This window comes from Stenella coeruleoalba, assembly GCF_951394435.1.
Source record: "Stenella coeruleoalba genome assembly, chromosome: 2".
In the NCBI taxonomy this organism is placed as follows: Eukaryota; Metazoa; Chordata; class Mammalia; order Artiodactyla; family Delphinidae; genus Stenella; species Stenella coeruleoalba.
Window position 1 is genome coordinate 68,413,535 of NC_137147.1, and position 15,263 is coordinate 68,428,797.

At 35.1% G+C, this 15,263-nt stretch overlaps 1 long non-coding RNA gene across 1 annotated transcript in view; it reads right to left on the reverse strand.

Annotated features, from left to right (window-relative positions):
* The window catches only part of LOC307181320, a 103,539-nt gene that overhangs the window by 66,821 nt on the left and 21,455 nt on the right, over nt 1-15,263 (reverse strand). The window contains exon 2 of the long non-coding RNA XR_013826442.1: nt 12,910-12,952. This is a non-coding gene — a long non-coding RNA (uncharacterized lncRNA). The remainder of the gene's footprint in view (nt 1-12,909; nt 12,953-15,263) is intronic.

Sequence of the window (15,263 nt, forward strand, 5' to 3'; positions counted from 1 at the left end):
ATAAAAACAAGGACATACTGTATAGCACAAGGAACTCTGCTCAGTATTCTGTAATACCCTAAATGGGAAAAGAATCTGAAAAAGAATAAACACATGTATATGTGTAACTGAATCACTTTGCTGTACACCTGAAACTAACACAGCATTGTTAATCAACTATACTCCAGTATAAAATAAAAATTTAAAATAAATTACTTATAGTAACTTCAAATAAATTTCATACAATAGGTACTGCTTTTGAGTTCTGAAGTACTCTGTAAATTGAGAAGTGTATTTTCCAATTTAATGTTATTAATCTGTTCATAACCAAGATCTCAGATAAGATCTCATATTAACTTGATTAATTACAAAATTCAGCCAGGCTTTCCTTATTCATGACCTGTTTGCAAGGAAAAGGCAAAAGGAGTGCAATATGTCTGCAGGGAGATTATTTCCTATTGATGGGTGTCTGCTGACAGAACCCTTATCATTTCTTGCCAGTTTTCTCAAAGAACATTGTGACAACTGCTCACAGCAGGCAGAGTCAGATTCCAGAATTGATTTTGGCAATCTGTATTGATCATATTGTTGATGATCTTTACAACATCTTGCTGTCCCAGACTTTACTTATGTCAAGGAGAATTAACAAATCTATCTGATACTCGTATGTTCATGCCTTTACCAAATCTTGAATTTTGAAAATAAAAGCATAGGAAGTAAATTGTAATTGTCATCAATATTTAAGAGTCATCTCCAGACAAAAAGCATCAACAAGCTAATATAGAACATTTGACAAAGATGCTGCTCCCATTTTATTTGGCTGCATAATGACTTCAGAGGTTCACAAAATGAAAATGATAGGGAAGCCTGTTTATCTTTGAGCTTCTTATTCCACTTTTGTTCTTTGTGCAAAAATCCAAAAAGGTGTTTGAAGGCTGCAAGAGAGGAAAAATGAAAAGAAAGGAAAAGAAGGAAAAAAGAGGCAAAGAGAAAATGGAAGAGAATTTTTAAATGTTTGCCATGGTTTTCCTGCTAAAACATAGGAAAAGATATATCAGAAAAGTAATAACAGAAAAATGAGAAATTGGAAGCCAACATGACATTGCTTAAATAAATATATCTGTGTACATTTGTGCACATACATGCATATTGTTAATGTATTTGATTTATTCAGTGTTCCTTTCAAGAGCACTAGAAAATATATTTGCATATATTTTCTTTGTCTTCTTGCATAATTCTCATCTTACAGAGAAAGAAAATAAAGGGCAGAAAGAGTAAGTGATGAGTAAGACGTCACCCAGTCAGTGGGAAGAATGAAGAATATCTAGTTCTTTTGAGAGTCAACCAATGATCTATCCCTTAAATTATCTTCTAAGACATGAGAGCTATGATATGTACTGAAACAGAAGACAGTGCCAGGAGTCTAATGGTTTTATTTCACTTAAAACCAAATTAACCTAAAGTGATGATTTGATTTTGAAATCCAAATTTCTTGGCAAAATGGCTTATGCTAGCATCTATTTTAAAGACAGATTAGGGACTAGACTTAGGCCAGTGGCTATCTGTCCATCCTCTGGATATACTAGTTTGAGTCAAGAATGTCTTCAGTATGTGTACATTAAGTCAGACTTGTAAAGTATATCTTGAACATTAGAGTTTTATGTTATTTCTTTTTTTTTCAAATGAATTTGGCCTAAAATGTTAACAAAATTGGAAACAGCTGTGTTAAGAAACTACTTTCTTTTCCATTTATAGTCTTGTCGACCAATATAAACTTCATCATTTTAGTGGAACTTCTCCCCCACATCCAGATGTTATAGATTTCTCAATAATCCTCAGCAAAAATTGCCAAAACCAACAAGAAGTTTTAACATGTAAATTCAACACATTGTTTCATGCTCATCATGGCCTTTTCTCCATCAACCCCATCCTCATCAGATTTCAGATGCTCGGCAGTTGACACAGCTACAGCAAAGGACTCTGAGTCATCATCTCATTGTGGGATGGGTTCCTTTTAAATTTTTTTGTCTGATTCATGAACTGCTTTTTGAAAATCTAAAAATGGTTCATGAATTGCTTGGGAGTTGGCAAAAATTAATAATAATGAGCCCATTTTGAGTACACTGAAATGAACTGATTATCATTGCAAGCTGTTGCTAATTTGGATTCTTGATGGCAAGAAAGGGTTCTACAGGAGCCTTTTTATTTGCAAGTAGGACAGATTTCATGGTGTGGCAGAGAAAGCACTTTTGTAACCTTTACCTTTATGTTTCCTTTTAGGATTGTGGGATATGTAGGAATAATAGAGCTGTGATGGAGACTGAGTTGTTCTTTAATCTAATCACACTGGGAAACTGATATAACCAAGGGACCATTCTAAACAAGTGGTAAAATTTAGACATGTTACTTAATCCAAGAATAGAACTTGGGTGTTTTTGCAAATGTTAGGAGATTATGTTCTGCAGAATAAGCATGGATAACTCTGGTTATTTTACCCTAATTTATTATCCTGATATTGTTAGTTTTGCTCATATCAGTTTCTAATCATTTTCTCCTAAACTTTCAAAGCTATTGGCTTTAGCAGCATCCTCTAGTTGAGTTTTTCCCTGGGTAAAGTGTACGTTACACATAAAATGGGAATTCCTCTTGCTTATGTTTCATGAAAAAAAAAGTGAAGGGCAAAGTAAAGATTGCCCACAGATATTGCTGAAATATCAGAAGTGATATTTATTATATCAGAAAATATTTTTGGCATAATTTGGGAAAACTTAAATGAAACAAACAAAAAACCAGAACAAAATGAGAAAGAAAACCTATTTGCCTTCTCATGAACTTGTGAAATCAAATATTTAAAAATCTTGTTTTCATAGTAATCATGAGCCTATAACCATGTTTTTCTTTTGAAACCAAGTAAGTGATCTTAGAAAGCAATAACCTAAATGCAAAATAATTATGAAAGAAATAATTTGACCTCATATGGTTAAATATACAATGGGATGAATTACTTTAATTTGGAGTTGAATTTTAATGTACAAAATGCCTCCAAGTAATTAAATAAACAGTACTTAGAAAAAATCATACTATCCTTCCTCATGTTATAGCTATGGGAAAAATAAGCTTTCTGACCAAAACTATTCTTTGTCCAGCTACATATGGATGGCAATGGAAATCTCTTGCAGTGTTGGGAAGTTCTACTTTGCATTCAGAGCTCTACTTCATTCTACAATTTAAAAAAATTCTCTGAATTATCCCCCTTGAAGTTTTATTTAATCAAAGCCAACAAATACAAAAAGCTTTGAAAATAGTAAACGTACCTCTGACAATGTGCAGGATAGCCACAATATAACCATAATTTAAAATTTTTAAATCAATAGCAACAAAAATCCTCACATATCATATTAAGAAAAACTAGAAAAAATATATTAAGTAAAACAAGAAATGCATGTGGAAAATGTCAATATGATGGAAGACGGCAAGGTTCTTGGATTAGAAATGGTACCTTTATTTGGTGTTGAGTAAAAATAGACATATGAATCTTACCCTTGGCAAGGCAATTTCAAAATTTTTACTTCACTTTTTGGTATCTGAGGCTTACTACATCCAGAAACCCTCCTAGAAATCATAATTTAAAGCAGGTAGTGTCTCACTCTCTTGTACAGGATATATAAATGCCAAATCATGTTACAGTTTGATGCAAAAAACTGTTTTATTCTCAATGAGAGCTTTAAGTGTGAAAGAGAACCAGAAATATCACATAGTACACACAGAAATTTAAATAATTTTACAGTCTTTCTAAAAAAATGATTTAATAATTTTTAAAAACCACTAGAGCCAGTAACTTAGCTATTATCAGATAATTTGAAAAAACGGAATTCATTGTCCCATCAAACTTAAAGGTCAAAGCATCCCACCTTTATTTTAATGCGCTAGACTTTATCATGAGAAAGAATCAGGGGTTGGGGGTGGGGGACAAAAAAGAGAAGGATCTGGTAATTTTGGTCTCTTTAATTCTCCTCTCTGCCACCTGCTAGAGACACCATTGCAGATCCGTTTTCTTGAACTCTTTTTTTTTTCTTCCTTAGTTTCCCTTAAGGCCAAATTATATGGGAAAGAAGAGTATATGGGAATTGAGGGGTTAGATAGAAACATTTAAATTAATATTAAAATAAAATTCTGCATCAGTCTCTGACTTTAAAAAACTTTAAAATATGATGCTTTATGTTTAGGCTCACTGGAAAAGAAAATTATATTTTCCATCCTTTTAGAGCCAAGATTCATAGTTTTAGAAGACTATATCTAGTTGATTTTTGTAGCTAAGAGGTTGCTGAAAGGAAGGAAATATAAAGTCAACTACAATACTTGGCCGACAAATCACAAAGGGTGGGCTGGCAGATCCTTCAAGTACGTGAGATAGTGTTTTTCTGAGCAGAGATTGAGACTTCTAGGAAGCAAGAAAAGCATAGTGCCACGGAGACCACATTGTGATGCTCTGAGTGACTGTTTCATAGGGAAAACAAATATACATTTGCAAAGAATTCCTCCCCTGGACTCCATCTCTTTCGTGTCATCTCTCCCTCTTTAGAGCCATGCTCTCATAATATTACTACCTCTTTGATTCTGACTCTACCTCCAATCCTCTGGATGTGGACATTCTTTATAATTATATGAAGCTATTAACTTGTCACTCTAGTGCAAGAGTCAGCAAACTATGGCCTACCAGCTAAATTTGACCCACTACCTGTTTTAAAATGTTCCTTGAGCTAAGAATGAGTTCTGTCATTTTTAAAAGTTTGAAAAAAGTCAAAACACGTTTATTATTTTGTGGATGTGAAAATTATATGAAATTTGAATTTCAGAGTCCATAAATAAAGCTTTATTGGAACACTGCCACATTCATTCCTTTAGCTATTATCCATGGCTGCTTTTGCACTGCATACAATGGACTGCAAAACCTAAAGTATTTATTATTTGGCCCTGTTTAGACGAAAACTGCTAAAAGACACCATAGCTTCCATTACCTTTGTTGTCATTATTTCAACCTTGCCTTCATTATTTCAGGAAATGGCACCAACAGTCTTCAAGTAATGTGGGATGAAAATCATGCAGTTTCTCTTTACCAGAGTTTTTAACCAGTGTGACTTTACTGGGTTATAGCACGTCTAGTTATCAATCCCCACTGACCCAAGGTATAAAGGAATCAATAAAACAATGATTTTCCCTTTAGTTTACCATGTTTTTACAAAGTTGGGAGGCACTCCACACATATCACTTACCTATCCCCCCAAAAGCCTTATAGATTTAATATGAATCTACAACCTCTTATGTGCTATTCCAAAATCCAAAAAGCATTGCCCTAGACTCCCTTATAGGCAGAATCTGACTTGAACTGATTTGACCTATTTAGTATCTCAATTTATCCCATTTAAGAATGACTATTTCTTAAACAAGCCAATCAAAAAATGGGCAGAAGACTTAAATGGACATTTCTCCAAAGAAGACACACAGATGGCTAACAGGCACATGAAAAGATGCTCAACATCTCTAATTATTAGAGAAATGCAAATCAAAACTACAGTGAGGTATCACCTCACTCTGGTCAGAATGGCCATCATCAAAAAGTCTGCAAACAATAAATGCTGGAGAGGGTGTGGAGAAAAAGGAACCCTCCTACACCGTTGGTGGGAATGTAAATTGGTACAGCCACTACGCAGAACAGTATGAGGTTCCTTAAAAAACTAAAAACAGAACTACCATATGATCCTGCAATCCTACTCCTGGTCATATATCCAGAGAAAACCATAATTTGAAAAGATACATGCACCCCAATGTACATTGCAACACTATTTATGATAGCTAAGACATGGAAGCAACCTAAGTGTCCATCGACAGAGGAATGGATACAGAAGATGTGGCACATTATTTACAACGGAATATTACTCAGCCATAAAAAAGAATGAAGTAATGTCATTTGCAGCAACATGGATGGACCTAGAGATTATCATACTAAGTCAAGTAAGCCAGACAGAGAAAGACAAATATCATATGATATTGCTTATATATGGAATATGAAAAAAAAGATACAAATGAACTTATTTACAAAACAGAAATAGACCCACAGACACAGAAAATAAACTTACAGTTACCATAGGTGAAAGGGGTGGGGGAGGGATAAATTAGGAGGTTGTGATTAACATATACATGCTACTATATATAAAATAGATAGCCAACAAAGACCTACTGTACAGCACAGGGAATTATACTCAATATTTTATAATAACCTATAAGGGAAAAGAATCTGAAAAAGAATATATATATATATATATATATATATATAAAGTATATAACTGAATCACTTGGCTGCACACCTGACATTGTAAATCAAGTATACTTCAATAAAAAAAATTTAAAAAGACATCGGATGAATGGATAAAGAAAATGTGGCACATATATACAATGGAATATTACTCAGCCATAAAAAGAAACGAAATTGAGCTATTTGTAATGAGGTGGATGGACCTAGAGTCTGTCATACAGAGTGAAGTAAGTAAGAAAGAGAAAGACAAATACTGTATGCTAATACATATATATGGAATCTAAGAAAAAAAAATGTCATGAAGAACCTAGGGGTAAGACGGGAATAAAGACACAGACCTACTAGAGAATGGACTTGAGGATATGGGGAGGGGGAAGGGTAAGCTGAGACAAAGTGAGATAGTGGCATGGACATATATACACTACCAAACGTAAGGCAGATAGCTAGTGGGAAGCAGCCGCATAGCAGCACAGGGCGATCAGCTCCGTGCTTTGTGACCACCTAGAGGGGTGGGATAGGGAGGGTGGGAGGGAGGGAGACGTCAGAGGGAAGAGATATGGGAACATATGTATACGTATAACTGATTCACTTTGTTATAAAGCAGAAGCTAACACAGCACTGTAAAGCAATTATATTCCAATAAAGATGTAAAAAATCAAAAAACAAAACAACAAAAAAAGTATAATGGGATTATGACACAGTATCATATCTGGCATTTTTTAAAATTTAAGAACTGAATCAGATTTATTGCTATGTCAATTCTATCAACAGCTAACAATCAAATGTACAAGATACACCACAACAACCATGCCAAAAATGATGCTGTATAGAGAGATCATTAGCATAACATTGGTAGACATTAATCTTGTAATATACATCACTGATATAGTAAAACCTTGTTAATTCAGGTTAAATTGATAAAAGTCTAAAAAAAAAATTTAAAAAGAATGAATACTTCTACTGCAGAGATTTTAATGTGCTTGATAAAAGGATTAAGAGATACTGTCCCAGACTCTGTTAGGGATGTTATGTGATATGAATTATATGAACAATATTACCTTCCTTAATTCTGAAAAAATTAGGTTCCTATAGACATGAGATCTCAAGAGTTTCAGATCAGAGATTGTGAACTGACAGTCATCTCAAAATTTTCATTAACCATATAGAATTTTTTTCTTCCCCACTCATCCCCATACCATGCTCATGTCAGTAAATGACACTGCCAGTCACTCAGCTGTGCTAAATGAAAATATATCTAGAATCACTTCTTGCCAGCTGTGCCATTATCACTCTGATCTGATCTTTTCTTGTCTGGGTTAGTCTTCCTTCCCATCTGGCTTCTCCATAGTGAATTCTCTACAGATATTCAGAGTGATTTTTTAAAAGTACATTTGCATCTCAGTATCCTGGTCAAAGCCTTCCAACTTTCCATTACATATCCAAGGAACTCCAAACTCTTTCATATGGCCTACAAGGCTCTACAAGATCCCCTACAATCGGACCTTTGCCTAAGGATATCACCTTGTACCACTCTACCTTTGCTTGTCAGCTAACAGTATTATGGCCCTCTTGCTCATTTCTGTCTCAGGGATTTGTACTGGCTGTACATCTTTCTTGGAACTTTCCTCCTCCGGATTTCACATGACTCCCCCTCACTGACATCATGATTCTGTTCAAGTACATCACCTAAGGGAGGCATTCCATGACTGTTATATAAATAATACTTCCCCCAATGCTGCTGTCATTCTCTACTCTCACACTTAGGTTTATTTTCTTCATTCCTATGGCCATTATCTTCTAGAGTCTTATCACCTTATGCTTAGCCTGATACACTAGACTTTTAACAGTAGAACAGAGCTTCAGATAAAGCACTAGATTTGAAGAGACCTGAATTCTACTGAAGCTGCATCACACAAGGTCTGTGACTTTTCTCGACTTCAGTTTCTTCATCCCTAAATGAAAAATCTTGAACTATATGATCTTTGCAATATTTAACAATGCTCAAATTCTAAGTTGGTTGTTTTTTTCTGCCTCAATTCTTTTTCTCCTCCAGTTCAATATGCACCAGTTATCAAATTAAACTTCTAAAAGTTCTATTTCACCAGTTTCATGTTCTGATTCTCCACTGGCTATCCAATAGAGTATAAAGTATACTCCCTAACCTATTTAAAAATTCTTTCCATGTGCTTATCTCCTGATATAGGAGCTGCAGCAAGTTATCCAGAAGATCGAGCTATGATAGAAAATTCATCACTAAGTCCTCTCTCCAGAGTCAAGAGTCATGGAGAATAATTTAAGATGTTTTTAACTGTGAAAAAGTAGAAACAATCTAAATGTAAAACATACAAAGAAAACTTTTTCATTGGAATTACATTAATTTATAAATTAATTTGGAAGAGAAATAACATTTTTAAATGAGTCGTCTAATTCAAGCTATAATAGGCATTGTTGCTCTGATTTAAAAATTCTTAAATGTATTTGTAAGTTTAAAATGTAAATAAGTTCAGTGTGAAAAATAAAATCAATACATAGCCAATGAAAGCCTCCTTGAATCCCATGTAGTTCTAGTCCCTGAGATAACCCCTGTCATTCAAATGGGATGCATCATCTAAGAACTCTGTCTATGCCTTTACCTACATATATTTTTGTACATATGAAAGTTACTGTTTTGTTTTGTTTTAAATAAATGAGATTACACCTTGGATATTAATTTATAATTTGATTTTTTAACTTACTATATCTTGAAGAGCATTCAATTTTGCATGCGTAGCCTATGGAACATGACCAAATTCTTTCTTTCTTTCCTTCCTAACTTCCTTCCTGCCTTCCTTCCTTCCCTCCTTCCTTCCTTACTTCCTTTCCTCCCTCCCTCCCTCCTTCCTTCCTTCCTTCCTTTCTTTCTCATATTTATTGGAGTATAATTGCTTTACAATGGTGTGTTAGTTTCTGCTTTATAACAAAGTGAGTCAGCTATACATATACATATATCCCCATATCTCCTCCCTTTTGAGCCTCCCTCCCACTCTCCCTATCCCACCCCTCTAGGTGGTCACAAAGCACCGAGCTGATCTCCCTGTGCTATGCAGCTGCTTCCCACCAGCTATCTATTTTACATTTGGTAGTGTATATATGTCCACGCCACTCTCCCACTTCATCTTTTGACTGCTTTATATTTCATAATGTGGATGCACTGCAGTTTAGGTCATCATTCCCCTATTAATACAATTTATTTTTCTCAAGTTTTTTTCCACTATTACCAAATATTGATATAAAAAAAGTAGACAGACCAGAGTTGGATTTTAATTCTTACCATATATATGAACCCTAAAAGTCTTTGTGTTTTAATTGTTATAGCTGATATGATTGGTATTCTTATCTTATCTTGTGCTTTTTGTTTATAATGGTTTCTGGATTTTTCTTTATTCGCTAATAAAGATTATGCTTCCTTTGTTTTTCTCTAGTGAAAAGTATACATCCCTTTTCCTAGCAGTTCTACAACTACAGACTTAAAGCTGTGTTCTGTAATTATCAATGCCAAGAATAAAATAATTTCTTTTTCCCAGCATTATTTACAGTGACAAAAATAGTTGAAATACCTTAAATGTTCTTGAATTCTTTATAGTAGATGAGAAAGAAGAGACTTTTTTCCTATCGTTAATTAGGGAGGGGAGGAAATATCTTCTTTGGATCATACTGCCAAAGCAGAGTAGGATTCTAAATAGATTTGGGAAATTTTCTTTTAAACTTATGTATTCCCTTGGAAGACTGTAAATGCAGAGGTGCTTTGAACATGAGCCATGACAAAGAATTCTACTGGTAACTTTGAGCTCAGTAAAGAAAGGCTAACTAGAAACCTGCAAGTGTGTGTGCGTGTGTGCATATATGCTTGCCTGCATGCGTGCATTTGTGTATTATTTTTAAATGTCTGGATCCAAATATACCTACTTGGCAAGGACTCTTTTACTGTTTGGGAAAAAATAATTGAGTCATTAGCTAGGCCAAAAGAAGGCAGAGGGGGATAAAGTACTATTTTTGAAGGGCATTGAACAATCAAAATATAAACTGCTTTATGATTGAATGGATGAATGACAAACAAGTGCAGAAGAGTAGATTTCCCTCAGGTATTGAAATTACTGTTAACTGATATTTTGATTTCCTGGATTGAAACAGAAAGTGAGAGAGGGGCTGAGACTTGCAACTTGCAGAGTGAGAATAGATTTTAGGCCAATATATGTGGTTAGAAGATTTCCAGAACATAGAGGCAGATCTGGGACACAGATCCTGTGGTGGAATTAGGCAATGGAATTTAGGAAGAGATATCAACATGGATTGTAGGTTTTCCTTTTTGTGTTGTCATTCCTTTAATCTTCAAGTCCTTAGTAAATTTTATTAATTACTATATTTAAGTAATAGTCTTGTGTTGGCACAAGCTTCGGAAATAAAGAAAATAATTATATCTATATTTCAAAATAAATCAGACTGAAAAAATCTTGGATAGCATGTAGATTCGGTAAAGAGATGGCAAGAGCTACAGTTCAAAGGGAGAAAATGTAATAAAACAGGCTCTTTGGATCCTAAGAAATATTTGAGAAAACATTATCTTTCTTCCAAGCTCCTTGGAATGATCTCCAAAATACTTACTCGAGCTTTTAAAGGAAGGGTAATCTTAAAGCTTAGGGGACCTGGGGACACTGGTAACTGATCCATCGTTAGCTTGGCTTAATTACATTAAAAATGCTTTTTATAAAATCTACAGATATCAAGCTTTCTGAGTCCTGTATTTAGTAGTATATGTTTATGTTGACTTGGAGTATTAATCACAACTTGCCTGGGTTTAGGAATCTTGGACCATGACCCTATTCCTCAATACTATTTATATACTGCTCCACTGTTTTCTGACATTTATTATTAAAGAGGAAAATCTGAGTCTAGCTGGATTTTACTTCCTTTGAAGATAATCTGTTCTTCTCTGCTTTGATGACTGTATAATTCTTTCTTTATTCTTGAGATATAAAATATCACCAGGTTATTTCAAATGCTAATCTATTTTATTAATTCCAACTACGATTTGGTTAATTCTTTTGGAATTATTTGGATCTTTCTTACGTTCAGAATATTTTAGATTATTGTTAGAGTCTATGTGTTTTGGTCTCATTTTAAGAAAAAGCATCATATACATGTGGGAACGTGAATATGTTCTCTATCCTCTATATCTAGCTTCCTCCCTCTCATTGTTTTAAATTTGTGCCATTTTTTCTCTGCATCCAGAGATAGCACTTCAAGTTTGTTCATGTTATTGACTTTCCTTTTTACTGTTTTAATGCAGCTTCTGATTTTGCTATACCATTTTACCTTCTGCAAATATTTTCAAATTTTTTTAGTTTCACCTTAAAATGATCTCTGACTTATATCTAGCTCTCTTTTCATCTGTCTTGTATAAGTTAAGTAACAGTTAACAGGTGATTAAAAAAAAATCCTACTCAAACTGCTTTTAAAAAAGACGTGTTGACTGCATTTATTCCTTCATTCATCAGGTTCACTTGGTGTTACAGAGACTCAACAATGTCATCAAGAGCTTTGTTTCTTTCCTGCCCTCCCATAGTGTCACTTATCCAAAGGTCAATCCTAATTAAAGTCTCAATACCTCCCAATACTTCTGCAGCTACATGTCTAGCTACATATCCAGGGAGAGAGAAGTTGGGTCTCTTCTAGAAACACTCAGAAGGCAAAGAAACATTTTTTCCTGGTGGCTCTCAGGAAGCATCACGGACAATCTTATTGGCCCAAAGTGGATCACACATTCCCCCACCCAATGCTAGCTATGTAATAATTTGTGGAGCTTAGGGCAACATGAAAATAAGGAGTTCGAAATCAGTTTTAAAAAACTGCATTAAATGTGGTAAACTATAAAGCTTTTCATTTTTCCTCTTACTTGGCTTTTCATGGTGTTTTATATTTGCTATTTAATGATATTCTAAGTAAATAAGAATAAAAATTTTTAATTATTAGCAAGCATTTTTACCTTTCATCTTTGCATTGTGCAATGCCAGTTTTCAGTGCAAATAGAAAAACATTTAAATCACATGCAGAATCACCAAAATTGTACGATACGTAGCTGGTACTTGCATGTGTATTTCATTCTTACCATTACTGTCAAATTCTGCACAAAACCAACTCATCTGTTTTATTTTACTCCTTGATATCCATACACTCCACCAACACTACCTTCAGTTTAATCATGAAGAAGCAAAGGAAAGGACTGAAAACGTTTTATCTTTCCCTTTTTCCCTATGTCATCATTTTCAATGTAAGCAGTTGACGAATACACAGAAGTTACATGAATAAGAAAGGATATCATAGGGTTCCTTAATTATTCATGTTTCTTAGAATTCCACTGCCTTCTTTCTCTTTGAAGCAAAGTCTGGTTTAAATGATTCAAATGGAAAGGGTGGCCTCCCGGGGCTGTCAGTGTTCTCACTCAGTCACAGATGTGAAACACCTCATACTACTGAACTCCCACCTGTCCTGGGGCCAATGGTGTTCTGTGCTCAGCTCGGGCACTCATCGCCGCATGTAGCAAATACTGTGTACGACTAGCAGCAGACTCAAGCACATACCTCCTCTGCTCACATACGTGCGTCGCTGTCTATTGGACTTCACCTACAAAACACAAGTTCAAATATGAAATTATGAAGAATTTCAAGACAGCAACAACAGAGCATTAAACCAAGTGCAAGGTCCTTCTGAACGCAGGGACCTGCATAACTGCACAGGTTGTCCCTTTTGAAGCCAGCCTGGAACACACCTAAACCAATATCTACAACCTGGGCCTAAGACTGCTTTGGTCAGCAAGGCCGAAAGCATCTGCTGCTTGCCTAAATGCAAGGATAGAATTAGCCTCCCTGAAAGCAAATGGCTTAGTGGAGATGAGAGTACAGAGAGATGGAGATAGCGAAATGAAAAGTGTGGGAGCTGCAAGGAATGGGTGGCCTACGGAGAAGCAACTAAACATTCCGCTTCAACTCTATTTCTTTATCTTCTCAACTTTTTTATTTCACAGTCTCTGTTTTATTGTTATTTTTTTTACACACAGCAGAGTTTTTAATATCAAACTGTCTTCTCTTTTCTGTACTATTTTTAGAAAATATTTTCCCACTGTAACCTGAGCGTTATATCTACCTTCATTTATTTTACGGATTTTCCCACAGACAGCAAGTTGTTTATTGTTTCTGTTTACTCACTTTCATTAGAGGAAAAGTATGTACAGTCTTGAGGTTTGCATACAGATAAAGTGGGAGCAGTCTCCTGTATTTGCCTCATGGTCAGCATAGGTCACCGAAAATATTTTCACCTGATGTGACCCATGAATCTGTATGATGCAAACTGACATGACTGTCCCCCACACAGAAGCCAACCTACAATCATCAAGCGGTGTGAATGTGGGCAATACCAGCAGGGTTCTTCATTGTGTTTCTTCTGTTTCGTCTCCCTGACGATGATGATGAGTCAGTTGCATATCCATATTTCCACCCATATTTACATTAGGCCTGGGTTTCCAAAACAGGCTCACTGAGTGGTTTTTCACAGGATCCTTTTTGTTTTTGCTGCTCATCACACTCTGTGCTTCTGCCTTTGGGCAATTAATGTATAGGTACTGAACAAAGCAGCCTTTGACAGTTACTGATACACAGCAGCAAAAAAAAAAAAAATTCCCTAAATAGTGTGGTCTCCTTCTGCCTCATTGCCCGCTCTCACTTCTATCCCTACCTTTATACATTACAACAAGCTAGAGGAATGCTAGTGCATATCTCTTTGCTATTTTTATGATCAGATAGCTGCTAAGTGAACTCAGGTATGCTTCAGTGCCAGTTTCCTAAGCACTTTATTTAAAGAAGCAAAGAAGAATCCAGATGGAACAGTCATGCCCACGGTTGTTCCCAAACTCGCTCCTCCGAATCAATAGATTTTATTTTCTTTTTCCCAAGGCAGCCTTTCCTGTTTGCCTGATGAATCGGGTAAATGTTAGAAAGGAGAGATTTCAACTGTTCTTGCTAATCACATTGTAACTGGACCCAGGTGTATTAGATCTGAAAGAATTTCTCTGGATTATCTGGGTCATATACATGACAATCCTTCCCTAGTTTCCAATCCTCGTCATAGATTTTCTCCCATGTTAATACTCCGATCATTGCAATGGAAAAGGAGGGAGAAGACTCGTGCCTTTATTACTCTCATCCCCTGAAGTGCTCTCACCTATTTAGAGAAAAAAATAAAAGAGCTCCAAACAAAATTTAAAATAAGTCATTTATTTTTGTAAGTGACTTTAAATCTCATTGGAAAAAAAGAAAGATAATGAATAGCCCCTATGATATAAGGCTTGTATACCAATTTCTACTACAAAGCAGAATGTGTCTAATGAAGTAAGAAATTCACAAAGTGTTATTAATGTTCAAATTTCACTTCTGTTGCTTGCTTTCCATTGCAATCTCAGTTTTCTAATCTACAAAAAAGCATGTTTGGATATAGACAAAGTACCAAATTACTATAAAAATAAACTTGTAGATATTTCTGAAGTAAAACTCTGACAGTCTGGCAGAGGGAAATTTTTCTGGGGAAGGAAACACCCTTAACGAAGGTAAACAGGTGAAAAAGCATAAAGCATGTTTAGGGGTTCTGAATGAAGTTGGGTTTAGTGGGAGATTGAATCAGAAAGAAAGCCCATGTCAGTGATTCAATATCTTGCTTAAAAGTTTGACTTTATTGGGCAGGTTGTAGGGAACCTCTGAATTATTTTTTACTTCAAAAAGCACAGGTCTAGGCTAGAGAATATACCTCTAAGTATACTATTATTCCTCTTTCATTTTTTTTCCCATTTTACTGTTAGCCTCTTGTGCATTTACTGATTCTCACTCTTGATTACTTTTAACAAAATCCCACCCAACAATTTTTTGTTTGTGCTATGGAAGTGCTT